Below are 13,712 nucleotides of genomic sequence, written 5' to 3' on the forward strand. Positions count from 1 at the left end.
CGTCGCGTAGGCAGATATCATCCTGACAATAGAAGAGAGCCGCAGCTCAAACCCAGATATCTACGAGCTTTTATTACAAGCCCCGTAGCTGGTTTCCCAGGAATGGTGACTGGCCGCATCCTTTAACTCTTCTGGTTCGGAAAATGTCTGTGCCAGAGTAAGAAAAAAGCTACTGAAACTGCACCTGGGATCTCTGAGCAGGTACCAGTCTCTGCTCAAATGCTGGGAGCACGCACAGAGGCTACATGACATCCCAGAGCACGCACAGTTTCGGGTGTAGCTGTGCTTTTCTCTTATTGCAGCGGTTAAGAGATGGCACCTCTGTGCAAAAACAGCTCCTTCATGCCCTTTATGTCCCCCTTGTTCTCCAAATAACCAATTATTGGCATTCTTTCTAGACACCTTTATATGAAGGACTGTGATAGTAACAGTTTGCTCCTTCGGGATGCAGGATAAACAGCTTTTTTAGGTCATTTGGTGCTGCCCTCCATCACAGAAGAGCTGCCTCAGTCCTGCAGGAGACCACGGCTGGAAGAACCCCCACAGACCTCCTCTGTATGAAAGCCTCTGCCACAGCATCGCTTCACCCCCTCCAGAACGAATTCAGAAGTGCGGCAGGGCTCTCAGTGTGCTTTCCTCCGGGAATCCAATGCAAATCTGAGCTTTTGCTTAACAACCGCCACCGAAGCTTAAGGCACAAGGCTCTTCTCCACGTCCCCCCTCCATCTCGGCAGGTTGGCATTCCTCACGGCACCAAAGGGCTCCTGTTGGCTGCAAGAAAGGTGAGCGCTGCTGCCACCACTCTGCTCGGGTCCCCGCGCCCCCCTGGGACAGGCGGAGACATGCAGGGTCTGAGAATGAAAACACCTCGCTGGAAACGCCTCCTCCACCTCGCAGCGGAGTGCAGAGCTCTCCTCCTGCTAATGGCATCCGTGTCAGTGAAGCCCCCACGCTCAGGGGTGGCCAGCACCTCTTCCAGCCCGCGGGAGCTGACCTGACAGCTCCAACAAGGGTTGGGTTCGGTCTTGCTGTGACATACAATGGAATTCGAAAAAATGGGATTTCCTGTGATCAGCAAATGGAAAGCGTGAGGGCTCGGAGATGGTGCCCAGATGAGCTGAATCAGGGTCCCTTGAGCCCAAGGAAAACCCCGAGAAGGGGAAGGGGAAAGAAAAGGGTGGACATGCTTTTGGAAGGGGGAAAGTGGATGTTGCCACCTACGTCTACCTACCGCACAACTTCATAGCGCTGCTAAAATGCACGCTGCGCTACCTGACAGCTCGGCACAAGTCACGTAACACTGAATTAAGATTTGTCCCCAGTGAATTAATGAGCATCAATTTAGAAGAATATTAATATTTACATAGCATAAGCTACGTGCCTGGCTGCCTCTTAAAGCAATTCTTTAAACTATAAAAAGTCCCGATTAAAAAGGTCTGAAACACTTGCCTTTTTTACTGCCTAAAGAGTTGCCATACTCGAAGATCAGCAAAAAACTATAGTTTCTGGTTTAGACTTACAAGCCAGTATCTTTTTAAGCCCAGGTGACTGTCTGGATGCCAGGGAAAGGACCAGGTGACTGATCCAGGGCACTTGGCACAGAGGGACTTTATCAAATGACGAGGCAATGGGTACATTGCTCCCTAGGACCTCAGTGTTATCTAAAGCTCTTGCTGCATAAAACAAGCCAAATCAGATAAAAAGCAGACTCTCCTGTGTTCCTGCCATTTCTGCCGGGTCTCAGGAGACAAAGTTCTCCCACCAAAGGATGGTCTGGAAGCGAAGGCAGAGCTGCTGTGCTAGCACGGCTTTTTAGTTTGTAATGCAGGTCCTTCAACAGAGACTGTCGCAAACAACTTCTGTTTAATCCTTCTTTCTTACACCTCCTCTCTGCATCAGGAAGTGATCAGAGGAATCAGTGGGTGCGTTTAAATAGATCCAAAGCACTGTCGCAGAAAGCTTGTTGGAGCTGGGCACAGGGGACATCACCCCACGAGCTCCCTGCCCACGTCTCATGCTGAAATGTCGCTTGGCCATCGCATGCGGTGGGGACAGAAGTCACCCATGACCGCGTCCCATCACTGTGGGTGCAGCAGCAGAGACGCCCCCTGCCCACACCCAGCTCCAGCTGCCAGATCCAGCCAAGCTGATGTTTGCAAAGTCTCCTGGAGGGGATGGATCTTGTTTGGGTCCGGGTAGGACATATCCCCAAAGAGAGGAAGGGTGCAAATGACGCAGCTTGAGGACATTCTGGAAACCGCTCCATGTGTGAGCCAGGCTTTTTCTCTCTCACACCTGGCTGTGACCAACAGGCATTTTGGGAGGGATCACAACACTTTCTAATCTTACAGCACGCCAGAGCTTTGCTGCTTTCGCAGCACCGGTTCCTGTTCTGGGGCCCAGAGGAAGAAAATTAGGAGTTCCCCATTTCCCCACATGACCAAGAGGACAGACACCTCTCTTCCCACTCTGTTTCCTTATTACAAGGTGGAGGGGAAGTTGCTAAGCAGGAAAGGAAACATCACCTCTTTCTTCCTAATTTATACCAAAAAAAGAACTTAAAAACCCTGGGAGAGAAGGTACGCGAGTGCCCTTCAGCAGCCCCAGCTCACGCTTATTCGTGTGGGGTTTTTTCCATTCAGGATCCAACCTGGCCATGTGCTGAATGGACTCAACAGCCTTTGTGAGGCTCCATTTCTAGAGATGTGTAAGAGCAGATCGATGCGCGGAGCTGCCTGCAGAACTCATATAAAATTGTAGTTAAAGAATACTGCCAAAGAAAAAGAAAGGCACGGTTTTAAACGCCAAGAGAAAATCTATTTCTAACCATTTAAAAGGAAACTCCCCTCACAGCCTGATAACATTAATCTTCATTAACTTTTCCCTCTGTATTAATGTGAGAAATACCTCTTGCTCCAGGGCTTTCTGGAGAGGTCTCCTTCAAAGAGGATTTTTGCATAATTTACTGCAGGACACTGGGGAAGTGTCATCAGAGAGTCCCTTCGCTGGATCCTGTACTCAGATGCCCTGCTAAGCATCTATAGTTAGGAGAGATGACGCAAACATTGGTACCTCTCGCGTCCCCCTTCCCTCTCCTCCATCCATGCCGGAGCCGTACTTGCTTTCAGCCAGACATTATTGCCCACACGCTTCCTGCTAGGAGTCCGCTAGGTACTGCATTAGTCACGCCGCTTGTCAACGTGAGCACTGGGCCAACGTTTATTTGAACCCTTTTTTTTTTTTCCCAGCACAACTGCCATTGCCTTCAGCGGGAGTTTGAGCAAATTCAACAGCCAAATCCTTCTCACAAGGGCTGCCGCGGAGCTTGCACATTTCCAGCACTAGATCCTGCGATGTCTTGCAACAAAGCGGCTCAGACAAGTGTGTGGGCTCAGAGCGTGTTCTCCCTCTTGTAGGAGGGGACTTCCCATGAAGTACCTCTCTTCAGCGAGGAATAAACGCTATTTGTGCACAAGGACTTGTCAGCGGTCGGTGCGTTATGCTGGCTCAGCTTCTAAAGGGTGAAATTCATCCCCCTCTTCCATGAAGCATGGTATATTTTCTAGGGGGTGGGGTGGGAAGCAGAAGGGGAAAGCATTTCTCTAGGGGAACTCGCAAGCCACCCCTTGTGAGAACAGCCACTGGAAACGTGCCCGCCTTCCAGAGTCAGTGAGGAGAACAGGGTCTGCTTAACTAAAAAGAAATCAGGAGACCACAGCAAAAAAAATCATTCTCTGCCATTCACAAAGGCCACATCTAAGAGAAGAATTGGAAATGAATCGGGGTTGAAGCCAGACAAGCTTTTCTTGTTTTCCATATGAAGCAGAAAGGAAGAGCTGCTCGTCTGACAACAAAGCCCAAATGCTTCTTGAACATTTGACGCCGTGTTAAAATGAGAGAGCAAAGGTGATGGAGAGTTGGTATGTCAGGGCAGCGGGGCAGGGACAAGTGGAATATATTTGATGATGTGTTGAGCTCTTTCACAGCTGATGTTTGGAAGCCCTTGGCATCACAGGTCACAGCCAGATCACAGCAAGAGCTTGGCTGTTTTTATTTCCATGGGTAACACTTATTGACCTCAACCCTCTTCTCTCTGTTTAAGCTACCTTTTTCTTGCAGGCAAGCTCCAACTTTAAGCTCACTGATTTAGTCAAGAGTAATTTCAACTTGAAGAGCTTGAGAAATACCACCTCAAAAGCAATGACAGGGTTCACAGTTTTCCTCCTGCAACTTCATTTACACTTTTTGCCTTGCTACAGTTGAAGGCTTATACCAGTAACCTAATGCCATCAAAGTAAACCACACAAACAGTTTTAGAATGAGTGGACTGAGCCAGGACAGTATTATTTTATATTGTCCAGGTTCTCTTCCTTGGGACACACCTGGGTACATCCTCATGGGGCAGTGGGATGGGAAGAAGGAGGATCCTGTGTGTGCTATAACTAACTGCCATGATCTGGTGTCTGGCCCCAGATAGTATCCTAGCCCCCTCCCAAAAAGTCCCCTGGTGACATTGCCCTTGATTCCCACAACTGTGTCATCCTCACCAGCCATCCGAGTCCAGGCAGCGCTGAGCTCCTCAGTCCTTGACCACCTTAGTGAAAGTCTCTACACAACCACTGTCCCTTCGTTAACTGGCACCCTGTAACTACCTCTCCATTCCCCAACTCCAGTCCCAACATTTCTCTTGATTCGATCACAGCCTGGCTGAAGCTGTCCGGGCCAGAGCTCCTCCTGTGCACCCTCCTGATGGTTTTTCAGGAAGAAAACATATATATTCATTTCGGGATGAGAACGATGCACCATGGTTTTGTACAAGATCTGTCAGGGCCAGCACAACCATTACCCTTTCACAGTCAGGGTTAATGCATCAGTCTGACCCCAACCTCTGCCAGGTTTTTGTTCTCGTATCTTCCTCCAAGGTACTTCCTACCAAGTAGAGATATGGGCTAATTAGACACATGTCCATCACCTCCACGCAACCACCAGAAGGCTGTCAGAGGAGCCAGCACACTGACCAGTTCCTGGAGAGCCCTCGGTTGGTGGTCCCTGCTCTTGTCCATAACAGAGGTGTCTAGTGCCCTGGTGATCCAATTTGACACGAATCACCATCTCAGCATGAGAAGGGTCCCCTGGGACTGTGCCCACCACCCAGACTGGATAGTTTACTAGTCAGCTCTATAAGCATGGGCTTCGGTAGGAGGTTAGAAGTATCTATGGGTCTTGAGCATTCAGATCTGAAAGTAAAGTATGCACAGAGACCAGGGAGGATGACTAAGTACAGAAATACAAAATATACGGCACTCATATATACACATACATGTACGGCGTTCAGACAGCACTGCAGGAAGAGGAAGAATAAGAGGAATAAATCACACATCACCAAGTCTGCCTGCAGGATAAGAACGAGAAAGGTCTCTATTAACATTTAAAAGGAGAGATTGTTTCACTTTTGCCTGCTGATGAGCTCAAACCAATCATGACCACAGAGAAATCCATACTGACATCCTGTGATGAGCTTTTTGAGGAAAGTGTTTTATTAAAAAGAAAGATCAGGGCTCGTATTTCTCTCACTTGTCAGTAACCCCCTGGTCTGGGGGAGAAGGGCGAGAGAGCCTGTGCTCCTGCCAGGGAAGGGCTGGGGGTAACCAGCTCCCGTGGTCCCTCCACACAGTGAGGACAGCCAAGGCAATGCTGGTGGGGGAGGAAGACAAACGTTTTCTCCTCTTTTTCTGGCAATACATGGAAAATCAGACCAGGCCAAACAAAACAGGTTTTCGCCATTGACTTGACCATGCAAAAGCCAAGGGAGGTCTGCAGTGTAGGCGAAGGATGGCGCTATGTGTGTGTCTGTGCCCGCGTGCTCAGAGATGCCACCAAGGCTGCGCCATGTGGCAGGGCATGGCGACCGCACAGCAAAAGCCAGGCCAAAATAGCCAAAACAGGAAAGCATTACACCTTTTGTGCTATAAGCAGATGAAACGGAAGAGGAAACACTAGAGCCAGACAGGCACCATGAGTCCATTGCATTATGGCCACCGGCAAAAATCCCACTAGCACCAGCTGGGACACAGCAGAGGAACAGGAGCAACACTGTGTCCAACACTGGAGAAGGGCTGACCCTCCTCCCTGCGCCCTTGTTGCTACGGATGAGAGGAGCTGAGAGCTGCTGGTTCACCAGGAGATGCTCGCAGCCGGTCCCTGAAGTGCCCGGCAGTTTTCCTCACAGCATTTCGAGGGGAGTTCAGAGGTGCAGCCCCCGCAGTCACCCCCTGCCCTTATTGCCGCAGCCTGAAGCTGGCCTTCCTATTACTGTGTCCTGCCTTCCCGCAGTCTCCAGCCTCGCATCGTTTGCAACATTAAATTGCATGAGCCATTTATCTGCTTTCAAACCAATTCTCCAAAGCACACGGCAAATTAACTGGCTCCCTCTTTGCTCCCACTTCCACGCCGCACGCGGGGGACAGGAGAGCTGGCTGCAAGGGCACGGGGACTCTCTCGGCAGCCTGTGCTAAATGTCACGGGCTGCTGGTAGGCAGTTTTGGCCCTAAATCTGTTCCACAACAGCTTCTGTTGTAACTTCAGCAGTCCTGTAGTTGACCTTCATTCGTTTCTGCACTGAAATATGTTTAAACAGGGCCTTGTTTGAGGTGAGGCATGGAGGGAGGAGGACAAGCAAGGCTGTGCTCAAAAAGCCTCAAAAAATCATGAGTTGTGCTTCCTCAGTTAATATCACTCTTCATTCCGCTAGTTAACATCACTCTTCGTTCCGCTCCCGCTGAACACATGGTGACACATGTTAATGGAAATGTATTCAGCCTCAGACCACGATACGAATAAGCTCTGCTTAGCTGGGGAAGGGGAGAAAAGCTGAAATTTGGAACCTTGGCTGCAGCCATTGAAGAGCCCACCACCACTGAGGAGGAAATGACCTTGTCACAGCTGCCAGCCCTCCTTCTGTGTTGTCTTGGTGCATCCCATTGATGAAAAACTTAGTTTTCTCCCAGTTAGGCTCTTCCCTTGAAGGAGAACATCCCAGACCATGCCGGGAGCACCTCGGCTCTCCACCCAGCTCCCACATCTGCTGAGAAAGCTTGAAATCTCACCCCAAGGATCCAAACCCAAGCAGCAAACAGGAAGAGATGCGTTGGAAGTCTCAGGTCTGGGAGAGAAAGTAAGCTTTCCTCCTTGCTCCTAAGACGTAGTTTCCTTTTTTTTTTTTTTTTTTTTTTTCCTTAGGATCCTGGGGACCTCTTGTGGTGGAAAGTAAAAAATGTGTTTATTTGAGAAGAGCTTCTTTAAAGATACTTTAGAAACAGAAAACAGAGGAGACAAGATGCTCCCAGACAAGAGCAACTAATCATCCCCTGGAAAAGCCGGCAAACAAATAGCTGTGCCAGGTGAGGTCCCTGCAGCCTTTATAGGGATACAGTGAACGACTCCTGGTTTTATGGCACAAATGACACAACCCTGAAACTCGGAGGCTGCAGTGATGCCAGGCCAGTTGGCTCCATCCTTGGAGGTCCCCATGAAGCCCCTGTGAATTGGACTCTGAAGCTTCACTCATCGGTCGCTTCCTTGCCGGACCTGGAGGAGCGATGTCAGCCTGTGTTTGTGCACAGTCAGGCTTCACTGTGCTCTGTGTTGGTGTTTCAGCCCCCCGCCCCCGCCAGCCCCCAGCACTGTCTTTGGGACTATTTAATTTCAGGCTGGATTTTTGATGGGGAAAAATTCAGATGAGGAAGTCCTGAGTTGCTCGATGTACAAGGGCTGTCCCACCACATGCATTCTGTCACCGCTCAGACAGATCAACTGCAGCCATGAACTCTTGAGGCTGAAGAGATGAGACCAGGACTAAGACCTCAAATAAGGCAGATTTCTGTGTCCGCCACAGGCACCCAGAAGGGGAAGGGGGGTGCTGCTCTGTTGACTTGTGGGTCTCATCATTGGATTACTTGTTTTAGGACTATGCTGGCCAAAGGGAAGGGAAACCAAAGAAGGAAAAGCCAAAATAGCTCAAGCTAGATTGTTTCTCTGCAAAATGCCTGTGGGTTGCTAAGGAACGATGGGTGATTTGGTCTCTTTGAAGATTTTGACATCCTCTCCAGTCATCTGGCAAGATCAGCTCTGCTTGGAAAGACACCCTACAGCCTGCAGATGCTCAGGCTGGGCGTCATTGTCATCCCCTCTGCTCGGCCTTGCTCTCTACAAGGTATGCTAGTGAAGAAGACCACAAACACAAGCTCCACCTAAAGGCAAATGGAGCTGGGAAGCCCGTGGAGAAGATGGCCCGTTTGCTGTGCTGTTGCCTTGCTTATCTACAAGGGTGTTGTTCTTACTATGAAAAAAATACAATATAGTTTTCAAAGATTTTTTTTTTTTCTCAACAGATGCTCCTTCTCAGCACCTCAAAGAGCTCAGGACATGCTTCGGTTGGCTGTTCCAGAGTCACAAGCACCAGAGGCCCCAGGACAGTGCCTGAGCACAGGGCAGGGCTGCTGAGGGCAAAGCCACCTCCGCACCAGCCCATGCAAGCCCCTCTTTCTCCTCTAAACAGCTAAAACATGCCTCCCTCCCATGTCAAAGCTTTTAAATATGACGCTGCAATCGCACATCAATCTAGCTAACAATAGCTCAACTCCTCCTCTCTCTCTTGTTTCCAAGTGCCTGAATAATTAACCTGCCATTGATTGCCAGCAGTGCCTCTACCAAGCGCATTTGGGGACCACTCTGCTCCCAGGGAGCTGTGCTTTCCTTGCGGGGCGGCAGAGCAGAGCCCACCGGTAGGAGATCCCCGTCCTTCAGCCTGTCCCCCCTCAGCGAACAGGGACCTGGCACAAGCCCGCTGCCTTGTCAGCAGGGGAAAATACATCTTTTGCTATGATTTGTTCTAAAGCCGTATGATATGATCTGTTCTTCTGGGTGCCAGGCCTGTTCTCCCGGATGCTACTGCTCAAAGGGCAGATTTGTAATTCTTTCCTCCTTGTTTCTCCTCCCATCTTTACTTTCCCCCCTTTTTTGAAGACCATCCTGCCACTTGTGATGTGCAGAGATGCCTCTAATAGCTCTGACTTTGCCCCGATGGTTTGCCAAGTAGTTTAGGTGGAGTGTCATTAAGCTCACACAATTTCCACATTGGAAAAGTCCAAGACCTCTCCAGATCCAGCAGTTCCTGGTATTGATGACAACACATGGATGCTTTTGCTGCTTGCGCGGCATTGGGGCCATCTCTGCCCACCACGCTGCCCCTCAGCAAGAGGGCTGGGGGTGGGCAAGAGGCTGGGAGGGGACATGGCCGTAGAGGGGGAGCCAGCAAGTGGCCGTGTGGGGCTCAGCTGCCCGCTGGCGTAAACCCACAATAAATATCAAGGGTCAAGGAGAGACACGGGCAGAGTTGAGTCTGAAGGTGAGGTGGGACTCTGCAGCTCCGTGTTTTCTCCAGACACTTCCAGCCCTGGTGCTCGGCCGTCCTAAGGCAAGACAGGTCCGGTGTCTCCCCTCTCCCTCCCCTCCCACCACTGGGCTTTTCAAGAGCCCCACTTGACACTCTCCTAGGCTCAGCATCTGGCTTCTGCATACGGCAACCCAGGGATGTGTGGCTGACACCTGGAGGGCATCTCCCTAAGAGGCTTCACTGGAGAGGACAACACGGCTCAGGCACGCCGCATTTAGAAGTCACATTCCTATTTATTGCCACATTTACCCCCTCTAACACGACTCCATCTAACTCCTGACTGGAGCCGCATCCTGAAGTGCTGGCTGGACAGACTCCCCGGCCTATGCGCCTCTCCCCAGCTGGGCAAATAGAAACCATTTTAAAATACACCTTTTCATAAGGTGAGGCTCAACTTTCCTCATTAAAGCTTCAAATAAAGTCACATTGTCAGCAGGGTCCCACTCTCAGGGAGGCGCATCATTCAAAAGCCCTTTTTTTGGCGCCCATTTTGGGATTTGCTAGCCCAGTGGGGGCTAGCAAGATGGCTCACAGCCTTGCCATCGCCCTGTGCTTTTAAACCCTGCAAAGCTGCCGGGCTGTTTGGGTTTCAGGCACAAGGTGGCACTGAGGCAGCAGCTTTCCCCTCTGTGTGGTTGGTCCCTGCTCGGCGGTGCCCAACGCAGGACAGGGCTCCCTCGGCTGCCGTGTGGGGCTTGAGGGGCAGCAGAAACCCCCGCGTTCAAACCACCGACCCACCACTGCGCCCTTCCTGCGGGTAACAGAATCACAGAGAATCACAGAATAGTTCGGATTGGAAAGGACCTTAAAGATCATGTTTCACCCCCCTGCCCTGGGCCAGGACACCTCCCACCAGCCCAGGTTGCTCCAAGCCCCGTCCAACCTGGCCTTGAACCCCTCCAGGGATGGGGCAGCCACAGCTTCTCTGGGCAACCTGGGCCAGGGACTCACCACCCTCACAGCCAAGAATTTTTTCCTGATATGCAATCTAAATCTCCCCTCTTTCAGTTTGAGGCCATTACCCCGTGTCCTATCGTTACGCTCCCTGATGAAGAGTCCCTCCCTTCCTGTAGGCCCCCTTTACGTCTGTGGCAATGCGTGAGCCCCGTGGGGTTCAGACATACCGCAGGAGAGCATCACCCCACCGGGGCGTCTGTGGGGACCGGCCGGACACCTCCTGCCATGACCTAGGGCACCAAACCCATCACACTTTGCTGGTGTTGCCCATGCACGCCTTACGTGACTTTTCTTCTCCTCCAGGGGTCTCGCACCACATGCAGGGCACGGGGCAGCACCCCACCATGGGCCACCCCAGCTGCCTGCATGTGGCTGCTGCCCTCCTGCTGTCACAGCACTCATCAGGGGACCCAGCTCCGCAGCGAGGACACCCATCCTCTTCACCTCTCCAAGGTGCTTCTCTTACATTTGTGGTTTCCAACTCACCTGGGGGAATTTATTTTTTTTATAATTTTTTTTTTTTTCTAATGAATGCACCGCAGCATGTTTCCTTTCAGGGAAGGCTGAGAGGGGATCTCATCAATGCTCAGCAATAGCTACAGGGCAGGTGGCAAGAGGATGGGGCCAGGCTCTTCTCAGTGGTGCCCGGGGACAGGACAAGGGGCAACGGGCACAAACCGGAACACGGGAAATTCCATCTCAACATGAGGAAAAACTTCTTTCCTGTGAGGGCGGCAGAGCCCTGGCACAGGCTGCCCAGAGGGGTGGTGGAGTCTCCTTCTCTGGAGACATTCCAAACCCACCTGGACGCGTTCCTGTGCCACCTGCTCTGGGTGACCCTGCTCTGGCAGGGGGATTGGACCAGATGATCTCCAGAGGTCCCTTCCAACCCCCACCATTCCGTGATTCTGTGATGGAGATGCGAGCACACAGGAAGGGCAGAAGGCTCTGCCCTGAGCACGGCCCTGGGACGCGGGGGAAAGGTCCCCATTTGGGTGGCACCAGCCCCATGGGCAAAGAGTGGCCTCTGGGCAAGCGCTGGGCACCAGCACCTTCCCGGGGCCGCCTGGGAGAGGGGAGCAGCCTTGAGCACACAAGACGATGGCGGAGGTCCCACCTGAGCTACCCTGCAAAGGGGACAGGTAGTGGCTTTCCAGCAAAGCCAGGAGAGAACAGTCCCCATGCTGCTCGCCAATGTTAGCAGCTGGCACAAATGGAGACCGTAGCCATACCATGAAGCACCTCAGACTAGCTGCTCTGGGGTATTTAGAGAGCTCTCTGGTTCAAGGAGATGGCAAAGCAAGAGAGGGAACCCCAAATCCAGCCATAAATAAAGCATTTTGCATCCTCTCTGGCTCTGGGATGGGCACCGGCCCCCGGGACAGGCAGGGATGCAGGCAGGAGCGCTGCCCACAGCTGCGTCCCGGCCTCTGAGCAGAAACAGGGCTGCCCTGCCCCGAATATTTTGCCCCATCTCCATCCTTTGCCTCAGGCGTTTCAGCCGTCTCCTTCGCCATGCTTCCCGCAGCGGCCGGCACGGGGACACCCACGTCGTTGGGGGCGTGCGGGGGTCTCCCGTAATAAGCGGCTGGAGCACGCTGCTGAAAAAATAACAGCCATGAAACATTAAACGCCGCAGCGAGGAGCAGATACCTCCTAGGTAGTTTTCCAGGCCAATGGTTACAACAATCTCTCTGTATGTTTACACACAAATAACAATAATTAAAGCAAAAACGAACAGAAGTGCGTGGACCCCTAACCAGATTAAAATTATAAAAAAAATAATACCCTCCTTGTAAAACAATTACAGTTTTTCTGCGCTGTTTAACTACGCGGAGTCTCACAGGAGTCCAGTCTTTTAACGAGACCTGTTACAGGACGCAATTATACAGGTTAAGATCCCAATATTTTGGGGGAAAAAAACACGTCCCTGCTCCGCAGGATGGGAGCGGGAAGAGTTTTGTGCTCGAAGGCCCTCAGCACCCCTGACCTCTTATGAAGAATAGTATTAGCGTCATTGACCGGATTGTCCGTCTCGTTGCAGTTTAACAGCAAAATTGCAGGGAAATGGATGAGCTTGTTACTTTTCGTCATTTCACGCACAAATCCACGGCATGGGAGAAATCGTTCATTAAAACATGAAAAAAAAGCTTGTTTGATCTTAAGGTTTTAAGGGCCCTGGTTCAAAGGCTTGAATAGTAAATACGTTTCACCTGCCACCTTTTTCCAGGAAGGATTGGAATTCTACGGGGCCTTCGTTTCGTATGCCATCAAGCATTAAGTAACATTTTAACCGGCGTTTTTCACTCCTCACCTCGCCGCTCCAGCTGTTAAATAATTCATGCGACACTAATGACAACCACCACCCCACCATCCCCCCCCCCCGACTGCAAAGGGGCAGACAGGTTCCTGCGCATCCCTTCACCTGCAGTAGAAGGAAATTGGGGCTAACGGGGATCACTGAAGGCTGGGAGGAAGGTTTCCACCTGCATTTCCAGCTCCGAGGCCGCTTCCATAGCGGAGCAAGCAGGAACGGTTCCCAGCCAGCTCCGGCACTCAGCCCCGCCAAGCACACTCCTTGCGAAGCGTTATTTTTTTTTTTTTTTTTCAAATGTGCATGGCAGAAAAATCATGTTTTCCCTCGCCTGCTATTGTCAGCGATCACTTGCCTCCCAGCAGTCAAGAGATAGCAGCTGATTAATATCAAATCTCTGGGAGCCGTTAGATATCCATCAAAGGCCTGAAGAGTGTGTCTTTTGCCTATTGGAACAGTTTAACCACTGATGGGATTATAATTATCTCGCTATCAACTGCAACAAAGCAGCTCAGCGGGAGCTGTTACGCTTAAACAGAGGAGGTCAACTAAATTATCCTACTGGGAAAGTAAACGTGAGACCGTGACCTTGCTCTATAGACTGCCTATAATTAATTGGGTTTATGATTTATATTGGGGCCAAGCGTTCACCTGGCGGGCCCAGGCCAGTGGGTCACGCGCTCAGCAGCTGGATGGTCCCTTGCTGTCACCTCCCGTTGAGGGTCCGGGACATGTGAAGCCGCTCCGCCCCAAGCCTGGAGCGATTCCTGCTTCCAGCGGTCACGGATGAGCAAGAGGGAGCTGCTGCTGTTGGGCCGGGAAGCGTGAAAGAGCCGCAGCTCGCTCCTTTCTGATCAGAAGAGAGATCACACAGGAAACAGGAACAGAAGGAAAAAATCCAGCCAGCCTCCCTGGCGGGGCTGGGGAAGGCAGAAGGCTCAGGCTTGCCCTTCAGCAGGAAAATTCAGCCTAGACGTGAAAAATATT

Source organism: Chroicocephalus ridibundus, chromosome 7 (genome assembly GCF_963924245.1).
Source record: "Chroicocephalus ridibundus chromosome 7, bChrRid1.1, whole genome shotgun sequence".
NCBI classification, from domain to species: Eukaryota; Metazoa; Chordata; class Aves; order Charadriiformes; family Laridae; genus Chroicocephalus; species Chroicocephalus ridibundus.